The sequence below is a fragment of the Camelus ferus genome, chromosome 33 (assembly GCF_009834535.1).
Source record: "Camelus ferus isolate YT-003-E chromosome 33, BCGSAC_Cfer_1.0, whole genome shotgun sequence".
NCBI lineage: Eukaryota > Metazoa > Chordata > Mammalia > Artiodactyla > Camelidae > Camelus > Camelus ferus.
In genome coordinates, this window is record NC_045728.1 from 20,681,324 (window position 1) to 20,701,573 (window position 20,250).

At 34.9% G+C, this 20,250-nt stretch overlaps 2 long non-coding RNA genes across 2 annotated transcripts in view; both read right to left on the bottom strand.

Moving 5' to 3' along the window:
- LOC116661102 overlaps positions 1 to 20,250 on the bottom strand; it is a 122,759-nt gene that overhangs the window by 81,951 nt on the left and 20,558 nt on the right. The window contains exon 4 of the long non-coding RNA XR_004316843.1: positions 19,465 to 19,519. This is a non-coding gene — a long non-coding RNA (uncharacterized LOC116661102). The remainder of the gene's footprint in view (positions 1 to 19,464; positions 19,520 to 20,250) is intronic.
- On the bottom strand, positions 7,379 to 12,559 carry LOC116661103. The gene is made up of 3 exons (XR_004316844.1): positions 12,179 to 12,559; positions 10,493 to 10,510; positions 7,379 to 7,388 (listed from the first exon to the last, which is right to left on the bottom strand). It is a non-coding gene; the product is annotated as an uncharacterized LOC116661103 (long non-coding RNA).

Below are 20,250 nucleotides of genomic sequence, written 5' to 3' on the forward strand. Positions count from 1 at the left end.
ATACATAAGTGAATGGATTCCAGGTTTTAGCACTCATAGCATACTCTTACAGTGTTGGGTCACTCTGCAGAACTTTTTCTTAGACAACATCTTCTGTACATGGTTTATTAAAATTGGCATATTGGATTGCTCACTACTTAGAAAACAAAGGTTCCTTCATTTACTTCTCCTTCCAAAAAGATGATTAGTATGCAACTGTTTATAAAATACTGACTTTAGACAGCTAAATTTGAACCTACTTTTGAATCTTTGCCTATGTGAACCATGGAATCTAATATTTTTATTGTTTCAAAGTCTGTTTTTCTAAAGTGAAGACAAGTGATTTCTGAAATTAAGGTCAGAAGTAAATCACTGGGTCTGTAAAGGCTCTTAAATCAGGAAAACCCCAGTCCTGGAATTTTGTCAGATGAGATGTGATTGTGTTGTGACCACAGATTAAATTGTTATTTAAAATTACACATAAGAGTACGACTCTGTATCTCAAGGCCAGACTGTTGAGCAAACGTCTTTTTTGCTTTTTTCTTTTTAAAATTTTGTCTCAAGAAAAATACCAACAGCTGTGTGAATAGTTAAATATAACCCTGTCAAATTAATGAATTTAATTATTGTGAATGTAAACAAACATTTATGGAATATTTTAGGCTTCTTTCTTTATTCAGGTATAACTTGTTACCACCCCGTGGTGTTGGTGGTTTCACTAAGTTTGATTTTTCTTTTAGAAATTTAGTCTTGTGTGTTGCAAACAGTTCATTAATATGCAAGCCTCTGAAAGCAGTAAACTATTTTTTTAGGGGAGGAATAGTGAGAAATTGTTTATAAGCTGCCAAAGTTAACAGCTTCTCAGAATTGAAATAGTACCAATGGAAATCATGAGAAAAGAAATTTGTAATTATTTACTAATTGTCTCAGTTGGAGACATAATTAGAGGTGATTACTGGAAGTAATAGTACAATAGTGTTAATAAAAAGTTTTCCTGTTACTGCCCAGCAACTTGCAAACAATGAATTATAATGGTCCATGGTGCTGTATTGTATAATTTGAAAATAATTTACACCTGAGAGTTCCCACTGCAGAAAACTGGGGGGGAGGGGTGTACAAACAGGAATTTGTCTTTTATCCTTGGCATTTTGAATTGTGATTTATGTACAGAGGATTTGCAGTATGTTTCTGAAGAATCTGACCAGTAATTAATAATCAAATTTGTCTAGCTTTAGCTATAGTTTTCCTTCTATACCCATGAATTAAATAAGGCCATAGGCTTGGCTTGTATGCTCAGTGACAAAATAGTCCTTGTTCAGCCATAGCAAAAACAAGAATCAGGAAAAGCAAAAACAGAGAACAGTTATTGAAAGCTCATGGTGTACCCGGCTCTGTATCAATGTTTTATGCTAATTATGATTTTTAGTTCTTATAAAATCCATAATAAGGTAGTGGAGAGTAAAGAGAATCGGAGGCTCCCTGGGTAAAAGAATAAAACCACAGTGGGGACAGTGCAAGGTAGAGACATTTATTTTCTCCAGGGAAACATTAATTTCTGTTTTCTTCTCCCAGATAGGAACATTGCTCTCTTGGCACTTACTGTGGCTCAAAAACCAATAGGGTTGTGGACACCAGTAATATTTTTGGATATTTTAATTTTTAATCATTTTTCACCTGGGTATTTACAGAAGACACCTATGTAATGATCATTTTGAAGTTTACTTGAGCCACATAATCCTAGAAAATAGCTGCAACAGAGCAGGACCCTATGGGGCCTTCCTGGGACAGATTCCTCCCCACACCCTCTGCTTTAGCTTCTGTCTGAAGGACCTGATAACAGTATCAGATGCACATTTCCTGAGTTGTTTTACAGACTGTGAAACTCCCACCAAATGGAAGACTTTAACTACTTGATCGCCATGAGCACATAGTCCTCAGACCTACTGAAACCTAAGGATTGATAATATTAACCCCTGTGATACCTTCCTATTACCTCACCATCAGCCAATCATGAATTGCACACTTGTCAATTGCATACCCTCCAACTCCCCTCCCTCACCTTGCCTTTTAAAAATTCTTTCCTGACGCTCATCAGGGAGTTGTGTTTTGAGCACTAACTTCCCTAAGCTCCTCACAGCCCAGTCTCAGTTGACTGGCTTCACGGCATATGGGTGAGCAGACCTAAGTTTGGTTTGGTGACACTCAATCATTAAAGGAATCCTCTATCTCTTGTGTTCCAGAAAATGACTTACTGCAAAGATCCCAGATTCCTACATGACTTAGATAAAACTCATGAAGAATAACCCCCTTGTTTACCTGAGGACAAGGCCAGACACAGACCCTCCAAATTTCCATTTTCTGCCTTATCAGTGATTAGCTGAAATGTTTGTCCCCATCAGTCAACTGAAACAAAGTGATTGTTAACTGGACTTGATCAAACTTTACTTAAGCTTCTCCCCTCCCCACAGGACTCTGAACTTTGATGGAAGCCTGGTCCCTCATTACAGTGCAGAACTACTCCTCCTTAGAACCCCTTCCATGCATCATCTGCTGATCTCAGGAAAAACATTCTCCGTCCCAATGCTGATCCTGTTTTTTGTTTTTTGTTTTCTAGGTTTGTGACTCCTCTCTATCCAAGAAAGATCCTTTGCTATCTGAGATTTGAGACACTTACAGATATTACACAGTGTTCTCCTTATTACAATAGTCTTTTAGTAAAGCCTCTCCTTACTGAAGTTTGGATTTGTTTTTATTTCACAGTGATTTCCCTGTCTCTAAGAACACCTCTCCAATCTGCCCCCCCCCCCACGCTCCCACAAGCTGGGTTGCCTTGTTATACAACTTCAAAGGGTGCAGCTTACATGGCAGCAGAGGTAAATGGCATCCCCTGGAACTGTACAAATACAATGTCTGTGGTCATACATAACAGCACTGGCCATGGGAGTGGGGTCTTTAAATCTCAAACTGACTGCTTTACACTCTTGTTGAGTGGGAAAACCTCCAAATTCCTTGATTTGACATATGGGAACATTTACCATTTGGTTTCCACTAATTTCTCTACTTTCATCTCCTACCGCTTCCCCTGTGTATCTTTTAATGATCTCAGGTTCCATCATTCCCATGTCTTTGTCATTAGACAGCTTCCTTCTGCCTAAAATGTCTAATACCTCATTTGAAACTGGTGCACACCAGCTCATCGCTCAGGGTTAAGTGTGAGTGTAGCCACCAGTATGAAGTCTTTCTCCAATCCTGTCTTTGACCTATAGTTGGAGCTGAAGATGCCAAAGAAAGACTAATTGTATAGTAAGACAATAAAAAAATAATCCAGAGGTGTGTTATTAGAATTAATTATCGAACTTAGCATGATAGCTAGATACCATGTTAATGTTTTAAAAATTGTTATTTCTATATACTAGCAAAAATATAGAATAAAAATTGAATATGATGTATAATAGCATTAAAAAGCATTAAATATCTAGAAATAAATACATTTCATGCAGGACCTCTACATAGAAAACTTCAAAATGAATTGAGAGAAAAATAAAGTAAAAGAAAGAGGACTTCTTTTTTCCAGCTTTGAAGATTAATTGATTTGCTCTCCTACTGTAACCAGAAAAGTGGAAATATATGTGAAATTTTCCCAAAAACATAATTTCATAGAAACAGAATACAATGGGGTTGCCTGGGTCTAGGGGAGGGAAAAATGGGGAAATGTAGGTCAAAAGGTACAGATTTCATTTTTAAGAAAAATAAGCCCTAAGAATATAATATAAAACATGGTGACTATAGTTAATAATAACAGTATTGTATATGTGAAAGTTCTGAGAGTAGATCTTAGGCATTCCTGGGGGGGAAGGTGTAGCTCAAATGGTATAGCGCTTGCTTAGCATGCATGAGGGCCTGAGTTCAATCACCAGTACTTCCTCTAAAAATAAATAAACCTAGTTACCTCCCCCAACCAAAAAAAAAATATATATATCTTAGGCATTCTCACCACACAGACACACACACACACAACACACACACACACAGTTAACTATGTGAGGTGATGGCTATGTTAATTATCTCAATGTTGCTGATCATTCCACAATTTGTGTGTGTGTGTGTGTGTGTAACGATCACATTGTACACTTAAAATATATACAATTATATTTGTCAGTAATTTCTTAATAAAGTTGGAAAAATTTGGGACAATATATAAAACAAATATTGAACAACAGGTAGAATAAGATTATGATCTCTGAATCTCTGATAGAAAGGAAACTAAGAGACTTGGTTCTGGTATATGCTTGCAAAATATATTACACACTTAGCAGCAGCTTACCTATCTGCTTGCAATCACCAGACAGTAAAGTACTCTGCTTCCTGTAATCAAATGCACTATTTACCATACAAAGTAAAATGAAAACACTGGTGATATTGTTTAAAGTTAAACAGATATGTAGCCAACCCTTAAGACGGCACTTCCACTCTTTGGTATATATCCAACAGAACTGTATCTGTGTGTACATTTGCCAAAAGATATGCATTAGAACCTTAATAGAAGCACAACTGCCCCAAACTGAAAAAAATGTCCACTGACAGTAGATTAGGTAAATGAATGGTCAAGTACAGCAGTGAGGATACCCAGTTTACAGCTGCAGTCAACAATATGGCTGCATCTCACAGATTTAACACTGAAGAAAAAAAGTCTGACACTAAAATCGCGGGTGATTTGATTCCACTTCAAAGTAAAGAATGGGAAAATGTTATCAGGAGGAAGCCTGAATAATGGTTATTCTTGAAACAGATGATGAGTAGAAGGGACTATAAAGGAGACTCTTTAAATGCTTGAAGTATTTTGTTTTTAGATCTGGGCAATGTTTATGTTGGTGTATTCAACTTGTGAAAATTGAGCTGTATCTTTATAATTTGTATCATTTCCTATATTTAAATTTTACTTCAATATTTTTAAAAATGCATAAGGGATTCTCCAGCCAGGTTGCTGGTTAAAATTTACTGTAGGGAATTTAATGGCAATTAAAATAATTGAACTTGAAAATCTCTCAAAACTTTCCCAAAGCATGAAATTAACAACTATCTGTCTCACACTCCAAAAGGCTGACGAGGATGTTCTGTCAGTGCCTACTGAGGAATAAGAGAAATAATTTGGAACATGTCACCAATCCATTAAAAATTTCTATCTTTTTATCCCCTTGACATAAATAGCCTACAGAAGTCTGTATTGGATTGATCTTATTCCACATTTTTATTTTTACAAATATAGTCATGTTTTTCCTGTATTTGTGTATGTATTTGATGCTTTTGTCTTGTAGTATACATTCTTTCTTCCAGAAACAACACCTCCCATCTTTCAGGGAGCAAATTCTCCTCCCTTACCAGAATGGTCAAAGAAAAAAAAGACTGACAATATCAAGTGTTAATGAGAACGTAACCAGTTGGAACTCGCATACGGTGTGTTATGAATGAGAAGCTGAGGAAACTGTGACTATCCTGGAAAGTCAAAGAAAAATTTCATACAGAATACATTTGAGTCACCTTGGAACTTATATTTTAGTAGAAGAGACATAAATAAAATAAGAAAAATATTGAGTGTGTCAGATGGTAATAAATACTATGTTTAAAAAAAGCATGGGAAATTTGTAACAAATGCACCACTCTTGTGGGAGATGTTGATAATGAGGGAGGCTCTGCATGTGTGGAAATAGGGGGCATATGGGAAATCTGCCTTCCTCTCAATTTTGCTGAGAATCTAAAACTGCTATAAAAAATAAAAGTTTCAAAAATAATGAAAGAAAGAGGAAATTTGGGGGCTGTGGATGTGACAAAGAAGGCATTTCTGAGTTGACGCTGTACAGAAGGAAAAGGAGATGAGGAAGTGAGCTTTGGGGATATACAGGGGAAGTATGCTCTAGTTGGGAAGAGAATTAACAGCAAAAATTATGGGACAGGAAAATGCCTGTTGTCTTCAAAGACTAGCAAAGAAGTCAATGTTGCTGAGTAGAATGGATGAAGGGAAAGGTTCTCTAAGATAAGGTTTCAGAGAGGAGGAGGATACAGGGAGAGCTAATGTTACAGAGTTTTGTAATAATTATGAAGATTTGGCTTTTACTATAAATAAGCTGAGAAGCCATTGGAGGATTGTGAGCAAGAAGGTGATATAATCTGCAAGGCACATTTTAAAAGGCTGTCTGTTGTGTTGAGAATACAATGTATTGGAATAAGGGCTGAACCAGGGAGACCAATTAAAATGCATGTCTAGTTGAAAGATTACTAGGTGGTGGTGGCTTGGTGCAGAAGCCTATCAGAATGGTAATAAGGATGTAATGTTAGATTGATATTTGATGGGAGATGATTTTTATATTCATCCACAAATTTACCACATTTGGCAATCTTAATTCCTTTGTGTATTTATGAAATTCTCTCTGGTAAAATTATCTTTCTGTCTGTGGAACTTTCTTTATACTTGTTTGTAATTACAGTCTACTAGAGATGAATTCTTTGAGCTCTCACTTGTTTAAAAAAGTATTTCATATTCTTTTGTAACAGGTATTTTTTGCACAGGATAAAAATCTAGGTTGACTTTATTTTTCTCCTTTATCATTTTAACATCCCTTCATTGTTTTCAGGCTTAAATAGGTTCTAACAGTAATGCTGCAGTAATTTTTATGCATATTCTGTCCTTTTTTCCTGGCTCCTTCATGATTTTCCCTTTATCCTTGGTTTTCAGCATTTGATTTTGGTGTACTTTGGTGTGGTTTTCTTTATAAGGCTAGAAATAGAGGTTAGCTGAAATTCTTGAGTCTTGAATTTATAGTTTTTTATTGAATTTAGAAAATTTGTCTTTTTTTTTCTCAATTACTTTCTGTTCTACATTTCTTAGATTCAAATTACACATATTTTAGACGTAACAGATCAATGCTGCTCTGGTAATTTTTTTCAGGTTTTTTTTCTCTTCTCTTTGTGCTTTTTTTGGATAGAATGTAAGTACATATTCAAGTTCACTGATCTTTTCTTCTGCAGTCTCTAATCTATTGTAAATTCCTTATCTTCAGATCCTATAATATGACCTAATAAATTTCCTTATTGTAATTTCCATTATTTAGAACCAAAATTATCCTAAGTGTCTTACTGTCCTAAATATATATCTTCTGGACCTAAACAGACATTTCTCCAATGAAGACATGCAGATCACCAATAGGCATATGAAAAGATGCTCAGTATCACTAAGTATCAGAGAAACGCAAATCAAAACTACAATGAAGTATCACCTCATAGCACTCAGAATGGTCATCATTAAAAAGTCCACAGATAATAAATGCTGGAGAAGATGTAGAGAAAAGGGAACCCTCCTATGCTGCTGGTAATAATGTACTTTTGTGCAGCCACTATGGAAAACAGTATGGAGACTCCTTAAAAACCAAAAATAGAGTTACTATATGATCCAGCAATCTCATCCTGGGTATATATCGGAGAAAACTCCAATTCAAAAAGATACATGTTTCCCAATGTTCATAGCAGCACTATTTACAATAGCTAAGACATGGAAGCGACTTAAATATCCATTGACAGATGATTGAATAAAGAAGTGGTAACAAATAAGATTATCATACTAAGTGAAGTAAGTCAAACAGAGAAATGCCAATATCATATGCTATCACTTATATGTGGAATCTAAAAAAAAATGGCACAAGTACACTTATTTACAAAACAGAAACAGACTCACGTACATGGAAAACAAATTTATGATTACCCAAGGGGAAAGGCGGGGAGGGATAAATTTAGAGTTTAGGATTAGCAGATACAAACTATGGCACAGAAAATAGATAAACAGCAAGGTCCTACGGTACAGCACAGGGAACTATATTCATTACCTTGTAATAACCTATAATGAAAAAGAGTATGTATACATATATAGGACTGAATCACTGTGCTGTACACCAGAAACTAACACAGCTTTGTAAATCAACTATACTTCAATAAACAAACAAACAAACAAAACAAACAAACAAATAAATAAATAAATAAATAGATAGTAGCAATCAGGTAAGAAAAAAAAAAGAAAGAAAAATATCTCTGCTTAGCTGCCAGAATATCCACACTAAAATTCATGTCTGCTCATGAGGCCCTACATAATCTGGCCTCACATTCCTTCTCTGATCCTATCTCCTACTCTCCATTTCACACATTCTACCTTGTCCCTATAGTTCTGACTTTCCCTGTCTTTTGTCTCAGGCCACTTATGGTGGTGGGAGAAAATCTGTTCCTGCAATGTCCTTCCACCAGGCATCACTCAGGTTTATTCGTTCACCTTCTTCACGCCTTTGCTCAAACCATCTTTTCAGTGATGCCTCCATCAACCACCCAGTTAAAACAGCAGCCTCCTGCCTGTCACTTCTAATTCTCCTTACCCAATGTAATTACTTTTTCGTATCACATATTACTTCTAGTAAACTTTATACATTTGATTATATTATTTTATTGTCAGTCTGTTTCCAATAAAATGTAAATTATGTAAGTTTTTTTTCCTTTACTATTTTGCTCACCAGTACATTCACAGTACAAAGAATGATAGCTGGAACATAGTTTTTTTAATCAATAAATATTTGTTGTGGGAGTGAATGCATTAATTCCTCTATAGAAAATCCTTCAGTGATTCTTTGTGAACTTGTAAAACATGAATGCTCCAGATTGTTAGTAGGTATTACAAAGTCTTTCTTGAACAAATCCCTACTGATCTCTCACACTTCATCCTCTGCCATCCTTTCTTTTCTCTTCAAAATTATATCACACTACTCATCACCTTCAGCATAGACAATGCTGTCTTATGCTTCCACGTCATCGCTGGTGGGATTACTTCCATGTTTCACTGTTGGCATCGTCCCATGATCCTTTAATGCTCAATCCATCCTCAAAGCTCTTTATAATTAGATTTCAATCATAATTTTACTTATTATAATTGTGCTGTAGAACTGAATTCTCTGATTATTTTTTCTCTCATTTGTTTAATTGTTACAAAAAATATTTTTCAAACATAAATTGTGCACAAGCCTCTCAGTCAGGTACTGCTGGTACAAAGATAAACCAGTTATGATAGTTCAAGGAAGTGCTTTAAAGCATTCAAAGGTTCTTACATCCTCCCTTATCCTTTTATACTAGGGTCTAAATCTTTGGCCTAACATAAAAATCATTTCATATTCTCACCCTGACCCCGTTCCTCTTCAAAGCTCATTGGTGTAAACAAGGTGCCATTCTGCTCCAGTGATTCTAAGCTATTGTCTCTTACGCTCTTAGTGTCGGCCCCGTTCAAAATCTTTTTATCAAAATAAGTCTAATAATATTTAGCTCCAGTTAAAGGTGTGTATATACAATGGTAGTGGGGAGAAGGGTAATAGGAAAGTTGAGAAGTACAGCCAGACTGTCTTAATAAGAAACAGAAATTTTCTTTCAATGATTATAGCTGCCGTGTCTTAGTGTCTCTCAATTTCCAGAAGCCTCTTTCTGCTTCTCTCTTCTTCCTCTGACAGTTTTCTCTGCTTACTCATGGTTTCTGATCCTGCAGTATGTTGGCCCACCTATGACACTGGTTTGCTTCATTCCCTCCAGTCTGCTTCAGCCTCAGCATGAAGTGACCCACCAGGCCAACAATCCATCAACACATGAACACTATCATGATTATAGTTTTTTGTTCACATTCTTGAGAGATAATCTCATTAGGTCAGCTCTGCCTGTTGATAGGTTTGCTGTTGGTCAGATTAGTTATAGTTGGCATTGGAGAGGTAATCAAATGTTTCAGGAGCTATAGGCAAAGCAGGTTAAATGAGAGAAAAGTCTGGTATACTTGGCAAAATGTGAGTACGTTGCACATGCAGTATTTAAACCTGTTTCCTCTTTTTGGCTTATTGGAAGGAACATGGTTATGAAGAACCTGATGTAGAGCCATCTCAGTTCTGTTACTTATTTCCATAATAACCTTGACCAATATATCTGAGCTTCTGTTTTCTCATATATAAAATAGGGATAATGTACCATGCAAGGTTAATCAGATAAATAAGAAAAAGATCATAAGGTGCCCTGTATAGGGCTTGGCTCATAGTGGATAGCCCTAGAATATTAAATTCGCTTTTCCTTTTGTCCATTTTATCCATTCCTCTTTTCCTTTTATCCTAGTATCATTTGCTCTTGTAAACCTTCTGAAACCACTTTCCAACACCACACAGAACAGTAAATCATTCCTTCCGTGTGCTATTACAACAACTGTTATAATTCTGTTGTTTTCTGTTCTACCACAGTGAAAGCAATTTGAGGTCAGAGACCTGTTCTTGTTTATCCTCGTATCTCCACTGCTAACACATTGCTTAGCATATAGTAGGAATTCAATAAACACTTAAAATAAATAAATAGATGCTGAATGGATGGAAACGAATGAATAAATGAATGTCAGTGGGATAGAACAAGCCACTGTATAAAGTAGTGCCACTGATCACAAATGAGATCAACAATCCTTTTTCACCTACTCTTTTTTTTTTTTCTTGTGTTCTTTTTTATTGCAGTATAGTCAGTTTACAATGTTGTGTAAATTTCTGGTATACAGCATAATGTTTTAGGCATATAAATATATACCCACTCACTCTTAAGTAAAGCTATTTAAAGGACCAGGCTAAAGTCCCAGTTCACAAAACAGAATGGTTTCTGTGTCCCATCAGCATCATGTTCCATTTGAAAATATTTTTCTTTCAAATAGAAGCCCAGGAGAAAAGAGTTTAAGTAAAAAGCTCCTTAGTCTATGGAGAAAAAAATGGAAACTTGGAGTCACGATCTAAGCCCCATTTCAACTTTGGATAAAATAGCTAGTTAAATTTCTGTACTCATGAGAAAGGAAATTTTAAAAACATGGAGGCTCTAAAAGTGTGATCATCTTATATATTTATATTTACATCTTTACTGGAGAATTGCTCTTTTAGGTCTTCGGCCCATTTCTGGATTGGGTTGCTGGTTGTTGTTGTTAAGTTGTATGAGCTCTTTGTATATTCTGGGAATTAAGCCTTTGTCAGTCACATAATTTGCCAATATTTCTCCCATTCTATAAGTTGTCATTTTGTTTTGCTTATGATTTCCCTTGCTGTGAAAAACCTTATCAACTTAACTAGGTCCCATTGTTTATTTTTGCTTTTATTTCTATTGCCTGGGTAGACTGCCCTAAGAGAACAAGGCTGAGATTTATGTCATATAATACTTTGTCTAGGTTTTCTTCTAAGAGGTTTAGAGTGTCTTGTCTTATATTTAAATCTTTAAGCCATTTTGAGTTTATTTTTGTGTGTGGTGTGAGAGAGTGTTCTAACTTCACTGATTTACATGCTGCTGTCTGGTTTTCCCAACACCACTTGCTGAAGAAACTGTCTTTTCTCTATGGTATATTCTTGTCTCCTTTGTCAAAGATTAATTGACTGTAGATCTGTGGATTTATTTCTGGGCTCTCTTTTCTGTTCCATTGGTCCATATGTCTGTTTTTGTACCAATACCATGCTGTTTTGATTACCGTAGCTCTGTAGTATTGTCTGAAGTCTGGGAGGGTTATTCCTCCAGCTGTGTTCTTTTTCTTCAGTATTGCTTTGGCAATTCTGTGTCTTTTGTGATTCTATATACATTTTAGGATTATTTGTTCTAGTTCTGTGACAAATGTCACAGGTAATTTGTTAGGGATCACATTGAATTTGTAGATTGCCAAGGGCAGTATGGCCATTTTAACAATATTCATTCTTCTAATTCAAGAGTATGGTAAATTTTTCCATTTATTTAAGTCATCTTTAATTTTATCAATGTTTTGTAGTTCTCCATATATATATATCTTTCAGCTCCTTGGTCAGATTTATTCCTAAGTATTTTATTTTTTTGGATGAAATTTTAAAGGAGAGTGTCTCTTTACTTTCTTTTCCTGCTATTTCATTGTTAGTGCAAAGAAAGGCAACTGACTTCTGCATGTTAATCTTTTTTCCTGCTACCTTGCTGAATTCTTTCATTATCTCTAGTACTTTTTGTGTGGAGCTTTAAGGGTTTTCTATATACAGTATCATGTCATCTGCACATAGTGACAATTTTACCTCTTCTCTTCCAATTTGGATTCCTTTTATTTCTTTTTCTTCCCTGATTGCTGTGGCTAGGACTTCCCACACCGTCTTGAATAGAATTTGTGAGAGACTGTATCCTTGTCTTGCTCCAGATTTTAGTGGGAAGGCTTTGAGTTTTTCACTATTGAATATTATGCTGTCTGTGGGCTTGTCATGAATAGCTTTTGCTATGTTGATATATGTTCCCTCTATACCCACTTTGGTAACAGTTTTTATCATAAATGGGTGTTGAATTTTGTCAAATGCTTTTTCATCTATTGAGATGATCATGTGATGTTTGTCCCTTCTTTTGTTGATGTGGTGTATCACATTGATTGTTTTGCATGTGTTGAACCATCCTTGTGTCCCTAGGATGGAACCAAATTGATCGGGGTGTATGATTCTTTTTATGTGCTGTTGGATTCTGTTTGCTATTATATTGTTGAGGATTTTTAGATCTATATTCATCAATGATATTGGCCTATAATTCTCTTTTTTAATAGTGTCTTTCTCTGGTTTTGGTATCAGAGTGATGGTGGTTTCATAGAATGAGTTTGGGAATTTTCTCTCCTTTTAAATCTTTTGTAAGAGTTTAAGAAGGATCAATATGAGTTCTTTTTTGTATGTTTGGTTGAATTCCCCAGTGAAGCCATCTGGCTATAGAATTTTGTTGTAGGGAGATTTGTTTCTGATTCTATGTAATCTCTATTGATTGGACTCTTCAAGTGATCTGTTTCTTCTTGATTCAGTTTTGGTGGACTGTGTGTTTCCAGAAATTTGTCCATTTCTTCTAGGTTGTCCAACTTGTTTCAATATAGCTGTTCATAGTATTCTTCTATGGGGTTTTTGTTTTTGTTTTTGTTTTTCTGTATATTGGTTGTAATTTCTCCATTTCCTTTCTCATTTTGTTTATTTTTGTTCTCTCTCTTTTATTTTTTGTGATCCTGGCCAGAAATTTGTCAATTTAACTTACCCTTCAAAAAACCAGCTCTTTGACTGATTTTTTCTACTTTTTAAACCTCTACTTTATTTCCTCCCTGATCTTTATTATTTATTTCCTTCTGCTGACATTAGGTTTTGTTTGCTCTTGTTTTTCTAATTCTTTAGGTGGTAAGTTAGGTTGTTTATCTGAGATTTTTCTTATTTTTTGTGGAAGGCCTGTATTGCTGGGCCTGCATTGCATAAATTTTGTGTGATTGTGTTTTCATTGTTATTTGTCTCAAAATATTTTTTAATTTCTTCTTTGATTTCATTGTTGACCCATTGTTTTTTTTTTGGTAACATGTTTAATCTCCATGCTGTCATTTTTTTCTCCTTTTTTTTTTCTATGGTTGATTTCTAGTTTTGTGGCATTATAGTCAGAAAAGATGCTTGAAATAATTTCTATCAAATTTGTTGAGGCTTCATTTGTGCCCGAGTATGTGGTCTATCCTAGAGAATGTTCCATGCAAGCCTGAAAAGAATATATATTCTGTTTTTTGGGTATGTAATGTCATAAAAATATCAACCACGTCCAACTGTTCTTTTGTGTCATTTTGTATGTCCATTGTCTTGTTGACTTTCTGTCAGGAAGATCTGTCTAATAATGTTAATGTGTTGTTAAAGTCTCCTACTGTGATTATGTTCCCATTGATTTCTCCCTTTATGCTTGTTAGTATTTGCTTTATGTATTTAGGTGCTCCTATATTGGGTGCATATATGTTAATGAGTGTAATATCCTCATCTTGTATTGCTCCTTTGATCATTATATAGTGTCCTTCTTTATCTTTCTTTATGGCCTTTGTTTTAAAGTCTATTTTGTCTGATATGAGTATTGCTACTCACGATTTCTTGTCATTTCCTTTTAAGTGAAATATCGAAAATTCCATCCTCTCACTTTCAATCTATGTGTGACCTTCACCCTAATGTGGATCTCTTATATGCAGCGTATTGTATGTTTTTGTTTTAATATCCAATCTGCACTCTATGTCTTTTGATTGGAGCATTTAGCCCATTGGCATTTATGGTTATTATTGATAGATGTGTGTTTATTGACATTTTGAACTTTGTTTTCCAGTTGTTTTAGTGTTTCCCCTTTGTTTCTTTCTTTTTGTTTTTCCTTTTGTGGTTTGATAATTTTCTTTTGTATTATCTTGGTGTCTTTTGGTTCTTGTGGCTCTGTTGCATGCTTTTGATTTGTGGTTAGCCTGTTTTTCAAGTATATTAACCCAATACTATATCTTTTTTGCTTTAAACTTAGAGTCATATGAGCTCAAACACATCTTAAAAAGAACCAAAAGGAAAAAGAAAAAAGTTTATATTTTTGCTCCCCTCTCCCACCTTTAATATTTTTGATGTCCTCTTTTACATCTTCATGTCTATTCTGCTGCAGCTCATTGTAGTTATCATCTTTCCAATTATGGTTTTCTCTTTTCTATAGCATTCTGCTTCTTTTCTATTTAGAGTAGACCATTCAATTTTTCTTTTAGCATGGGTTTAGTATTGCTGAATTTTTTTAGTTTTTGCTTGTCCATGAAATTCTTTATCTTTCTTTCTATTCTAAAGGATAGTCTTGCTGAATAGTGTGTCCTAGGTTGCAGTTTTATATCTTGCCACTCCCTTCTGACCTGAAATGATTGTGTAGAGAAATCAGCTGAAAGCTTTATGAGGATCCCCTTATAACTAACCCTTTGGTTTTTCTACCTTTAGAATCATTTCTTTATCTGTAGCCTTGGCCATCTTAATTATAATGTCTTGGTATAGGTCTAATTGGGTTCTTCTTTTGGGGACCCTCTGTGGATAAATGTCATTAACACAAAAGTTCTAGAAATTATATAACATTTCAAAAATTTGAATAAGGTCCTGGTATATTATATTACTTTAATATTATATGTCACAAAATAACCTGATTTCTTTGTCAATTAAATTGTAATCAGGTCTTTGTGTCTTTTTGTCTTTTGTTATTTATAGACAGTTATTGTTGTACTCTGATGCTATTGTAAAATTGCTTCATATTCAGAAAGATTCTTAAAAACAATTTTTTTGACAAGTATAGGTTTTTGATAACTTTCAGATTGTATTGCTGAACTGGATATAAGGAAACCTTTCCCTTAAGCTAATTTTGACTTACAGCTGCTTGGTAAATTATACCTTTGTAAGTAGAATTGAAACATTTACCTTTTCTCTCTACTTGATTCCTTCAGAAATTAGGAACTGTTAGGTTCACAGTAGCCTTATCAGGTGAATAAGGAAGACCACCTCTTGACAGATGCAGGAATCTCAAGATATTTTGGTACCTTGTAAAGAAGGTAATTTACCCAAATCTATAGCTATTGAGGGTGGACTATGATAGCAGGCCCTTCACATGGCTTTCCTGGTCTTAAGACCCATTTTATAAGCTCAATATGAGGTCCCTTTTGATAAGATCCAGCAAAGCCAAATTTACAAGAGCCTATATGTTCAATTACACTTATGTAAATAATTAAACCAAATTTACAGAAACCAGACCTATTTTTAAGCAAATTAGTATTAATTTGACAGAAATGAGGATAATTTTAGAAAATAATCATGTTTCAATAGTATTTCTTTGTGGATATTATGTTCCCATGTTGTTAATTGAATTTGAAGGTTTTTTTTTTTTTTTTCTATTTAAGGCTCATTTTCAATGTATCTCCTCATTGCTATATTACATTATTGTAGGATTACATTAAATTATTAAAAGAATATTCCAAGTTAGTCTCTGAGGCTTACCATAGTAATCTAACTTTGGACAAAGGTCACATGCTCCATGACTTGCATCAAGGAAATTATGTGTACTGTCAAAGACATCAGTCAAATGACTGCAATTCCAACATAGATTGAAAGACCTTTATCAGGTATTCTTAAGTAGGTCAGGCACAGGAAAACTAAAAGGAATTTACCCTTCAAGTTATATTTCACTTAAAAAGGGCCTCTGCCCTACTCTGGTATATAGAAAGGACTGTTGACTTCAAACTCATCTTAACATAATACACAAATAGAAGAGAAATGACACCCAAATCAGGACAAGAAGAAGACAGCATCACTGGTAGATCACTCACCCAAGAATCTGGACCAAGCCTATAAAAGCCAGCCTACTAACTCAATTCAACTACTTGTGAAACATTTGTCTCTCTATCAAAATTTAAAGTCATTGTATTACTTCTAATTATACTTTCCCCTAATGTTCAGGAGAGAAAGAAATTTCTCTAGTGAAATTGTCACTGAGCATAACTACTATGACCTGTATCACTACTTGTTTTAAGTCTGCTGCTAAAAGAACACATAGAATGTTTGTGTGGCAATTTGTTATAGTTGATAAAATGTATAATCTATGAAGTGTATTTTTCATCAGTCTACCTCTGTGCTTGTTTATTATGTCTGATTAGTTTTCCCCCAAGTGGATAACTAGGCAAATCTATCTATCTATCTATCCATCTATCCAATAGAAAAAAAGGTGTAGCAGCTAGGGGCATTATGGACACAGGGCAGTCAGCAACACTCTAGTATTGAGGAACAAATATTTTCAACATCAGTGCTTTCTCTCAAAAGATTTGCAATTAAAAGTAGGAAGTGACAGGGGAAATTTTTACATATTGAAGTATGGGGAAGCCATTCTGGCTTATACGTGATTTATTTGACTTACTTTACATGTTATGCTAACCAAAACAGCCTGTCAAACATACACTGTGCATCTGCTTTAACCATTAAAGAGAAGAATAAGAATGCATTTAAAAATCAAAATGGAGTAACTGTGATTCAGACATTAAAAACAGAGCTGGGCTGCCATTGTGAATGTAGTTTCAGACATGTTCTGTATATGGAGAACTTGAATTTTCTGAACTATATCAGAGCAAGGACCAGCAGTTCACAAAACAACACCTGCTAACAGCTGCCAGCTGCAACCTTATGATCCCAAGTTCTCCCCTTGTGACTGTGAAATCTTTTCTCTTATTTTAGGAATGGTAGCTAATGATTCAGTGCAAGACATAGCCTCCCAAAAGAGGGCTGTAGACTTTTTAGCCAAAACAATGCTAGACAATAGAATTGCTTTAGATTATATTTTAGCAGGAAATGGAGGCATATGTGTAGTCATCCATAGCTCCTGTTGTGTATATACTAATAGCTCATCAGAAGCTGAAACCCACTTAGATAAAATCAGATAGCATGTAAGTTGGCTCCAAAAAAGTGTCACCACAAGAGCCTGGATTTGATCACTTAGGAAATATCTTCTCATGGATCCCACTGGGGACAATGTCTATATTTGAGGGATCACCTAAACTAGGTGTCATTGATTTGTGCTTGCTAAGATTTATATTCCTACTTGTCAAACTCCACATTTACTGTTTATCTCATATTTTTAAGTCCTAAAATTCCAACCTGTATGACAGTCTTTGAACATAAAGTCCCAGACCCAAAGCCTTGGCCTCATCTTTGTGAATACTTATGATTAAATGTAAAAAAAATTTCATTCCACAAACCCAGACCTGCACCCCTTATCAGTAGGAAGTAGTTAGAGTGGCCATTACCCCCTATCCCTCAAGAATAAGGAATGAAAAGGGAGGGTTTGCACTGCATGCCAGACCAGACTGGCCCAATCCTGTTCCTAACACGGTAATAAGTTGTTCTGCAAAGACGGCAGAACAAAACTGCAAGTCATGCAGCCAAAACATACAGAAAGGAGAAAATTTTGACCTCAAATAATACCCAGAACCAAAGTTTCTCCCTTACATGAAACCAAAACACTGGGACATGACTATAACCTGAACGCCAGAACAATTTCAGAAGCAAAGGACCCACTGTCCAGGAAGATCTGGGTTCCTTTACTATATTCTACCACAGTGGCCAAGTTATGAAGCCCTCCAAACCTGCCCTGCCAGTACTTGTGCGTATGAGCTCATTTCCCTTTACCTGTAAAAGTTTTACAAAACCCAGACTGGGGAGAAAGCGTTAACTTGCTGCCTGTCTTCTTGCTGGTTGACCACACAATAAAGACTTTTCTTTTCTCAAAAACACTTGTCATGGTGTTAGCACCTATGTGTATTGGGCAGCAAGCCCTTTTCTAGGTAACAAAGTCTTCTCTTTAATCCATTGAGAAAATATATATATTCACTCCCTCCTTTATGATTTTTATAATACTTATAAATATTTACAAAGAAGTTACCAGTTCACATGGACAATGCCAGAGGTCTCAATCTACTTAGAAAAATAAACAACTGCTTTTCACTTCTGATGATCATTACAGTGACAGGAATTTCATCCACCTGTCTCAGCGGGAGTTCTGAAAGTGAGTCCAAAACCTCAGGTAAAAATTCTCAGGAGTGATTGATTAATATTTAGAAAAACAAGAAAATATTCTTTCCCTAGTAAATCTTTAGTCCTAATGATCTAGACCTTTGCGGGTTCCAAAGCCCTTGTGCTACGGTGGGAAAAATCTTCCCAGTAGAAAGGAATGGCTTCGGTTTGTTAACAGTTGAAACATGCTCTTATGTTTGCCACTTGAATATCAGACTCTAAGCCCTGGGCTCCCCAGCTAGAGGTAAGATCTTTTTAAAACTCAAGTATTTAGTTGGCTGTAAAAACTAACACAAGTCACATAAAAAAATAAAAGCTGGAGTTAATAACAGAAAAAATACAATTGACTTCTTGAATCAGTGTATTTAGTCACTCATCCCAAATCAGATATAATTTTGCTCAGTTTTCTCCCTCACTCATTCACTTAGATATCCCATGTCCACTTAAAAATATTTATAACTTTAGTATGTTGCAGCAGGTGCTCTACTTTGCATTCATAATAGAAAGCTTCATAATAATGATTCCTATCCTTGAAGTACTCATAGATGTGTGTGAGACAGGCTTATACAAAATTATAGCATGACTCAGATAGCATCAATGTTATAAAGTATAATGTGAATGTTCTGTTTAGGAATGCTGAGCAAGGCTTCATAGAGCTGTACTGGGTGACCTACATGTGAGGAATGAGTAGTTCCAGCAGATAAAAATGGGCTGAACATTTAGGCAGCAAGAGCAGCAAATACTGAGTTATTTATGTAACAAGCCATTAAGTACATTTTTTAATGTTTTAGAAAACCTTAATTTCAAATATTTGAAACTGTATGCTGAGAAACCTAAAACACATGTTCTGATTTGGTCTTTAAAAAGTCATTTAATGGTTAACTGAGTAAGAGAGAGAGAAAAGGGTGTTTTCTCTTTCGTATAAATCAATGTGAAATATTTAGTAAAACAACTAAACTTAGAATTACTAAGATATATTTGTTATAGAAAGAATGAACTTGCACAATTCAGTACTTCTACTTGGTATTTGTTTTAAATCATAATCTTGTTTAGTTTTTTCTTGGTAAATAAGGAAGAAATTACTTACTCTTGAAATCTGTGTCCTTCTTTCCAAGCACTCTTTCTTAGAAATTCTGTCAACTCTACATCAAGAGAAACAAAGAAGGAAAATAAAGTCTATATTTCTTCTTAGCTTATTTCCAAAGCTCTCATCTTTTTTGCAAAGAAAACTGAGCTATAACTCCACCTTATGTTTTTTAAGTTTAAAATTTGCATGGGTTTTGTGTTAGTACAGGATAAAAATTCTGACTATGTACTAACTCTAAGATCTTGAAATAGGTATATGAACTTTCAGTTTCCTTAACCACAGAGTATTTCTTTTCTCTTTCAATGCTGACAAGTCATGAGTATCTTTATAAAGATTGGTGTCTTCCCCTTCTTATAGAACTTAAAATCCAAATTTAGTGGTTTCTGTAGCAACCAGCGTTTTTGACCAGTTGCTTACTACATTAGAATTTATGCCAGAAGTGTTTCTTAAAAGGATATCAGCCCCCCCATTTCATTTAAAACAGATATTTCAGTAGGAGCAATAATATAAACATGCATGGATTGGTCTTTAAGATACAAACTTGCAATGTGGGGACTTTTGTGCTAATTTTAAAAATAGGAGTTCCAAAATTCCTTTGAGTAATGATAGCATTATTTTAAAAATAGAATTTTCAGAATTAGATTTGAAAGGGTACTGAAGTTTGAATGTTTTAATGTTCCATAAAGTGGAGAGCTTAAATGTCATTCAAATCAGTTTCTAAAGTTTTTGACATTCATTTATCCTGTGAATTAGGGAGAATATATATAATTAATTACTTTATTTAAA